Source organism: Trachymyrmex septentrionalis, unplaced genomic scaffold (genome assembly GCF_001594115.1).
Source record: "Trachymyrmex septentrionalis isolate Tsep2-gDNA-1 unplaced genomic scaffold, Tsep1.0 scaffold13, whole genome shotgun sequence".
Lineage (NCBI taxonomy): Eukaryota > Metazoa > Arthropoda > Insecta > Hymenoptera > Formicidae > Trachymyrmex > Trachymyrmex septentrionalis.
Window position 1 is genome coordinate 1790824 of NW_017304438.1, and position 1518 is coordinate 1792341.

Sequence of the window (1518 nt, forward strand, 5' to 3'; positions counted from 1 at the left end):
TGCAAATAAATGTATATACGTACACATAATTTTTGCATATAAGCTATTCAGTACTAAAAATTTCATTACTAAAAATAGTACACATAATATAAATTATAAATTAAGTAGAGCTACAATCGATTATCAAATAATTATTTTGATATGAAAACTTCAAAAAAGAAGCCGTGAGTAATCAATAAGATAGCAAATACACGCATAGAGAGCCACACAAAATGCCATGCTATTGTTTAAATTTGCATAATTCAAAATATATACAGTCGAAAATATTGAATAGCAAATAACATACTCAAAAATACATATATTCGTGTGATAATACGCTTAAATTTAAGAAAAATGAGGAAGTAGGTGTAATTAAATGCTAAAATGTACCTTAGAAATATTTCGTTATAATAAGTGCTGGTTATCGAGTACTGTTATATTAGCGTCATGGTGTAACGACGAGCTGCGAACAAATAATTCTATAAATAATCATTAGGTTTCGTTATATATAATAACGGAAATAAGAGAGGTCACAATATCTACGCTAGCCATAATACTAGGTGGTGTTATGGCTTTCTCCTCTACTTATGGGTTAATAATTCAATTTATTATTAGCTTATTCGATGCACAGCGAGAACACTATTGATTCTATTGTTACCGAGTTATCACTCTTCGCAAAACTGCGATCGAAAGACGTAGTTGTGTAGCAGGCACTTACATTGAAGGGTGATATAATTGTATGCGGGAAATAATTGCATAATGTCATAATTACGACATGCAATGCTGCGACATAAGGAATTGATAATAACTATTCTCGCAACTTGCCGAGTGATGAGTATTCACAAGAAATCGTCGATAATTTGTAGTCTTAGTGTTCCTGAAAATGGATCAACGAAAGAACATTTGGCAAAGTCGCTTTTACACAGTTCCTAGAGCGTACATGAGCTTAGTAGGAATATGGCCTTATCACAGATTTCGCGACAGGTGTTTTCTTTTTGTGCCGATGTTTACGTTTTCCATTACCATTCTTATACCCCAAGTACGTGGCCACAAATTATATCACTTGTCTTTTCTTTTTATCCTCCAACATACATTATCTGAATATATTAATGTATATTTTATATTATATTATATTGGGTGGTCCGGAAAGTCCGTGCGGATTTTACAATGAAAAATTGTATATACGATACCTTCGTCAAAAATGAACGAAATTTAAATTTAAAAAAAGGATTTTAAAGCTTGAAATCTCTACTTTTAAAAGCTTATCACATTTTTTAAGTTTATATGAGTTTGATAATTTTTACATACCAAAAACTACGAGCTGAAAAAGATAAAAAATTTTCTTTTCACTTTGGGGGTCTCTCACGTGCCCAAAAAAATTTACGAAAATTTTCGACTACCCATCGTGAAAACTTAAAGCTTTCCCTACAAAATCATTTTTTTAAAATGTTCCTATAATTTTTTGTTTCTGAGTTATTCGCGAGTTAAGTAAAGAAGCATTCTGATTTCGATTGCTCATAACTCCGATAAAAATCATCA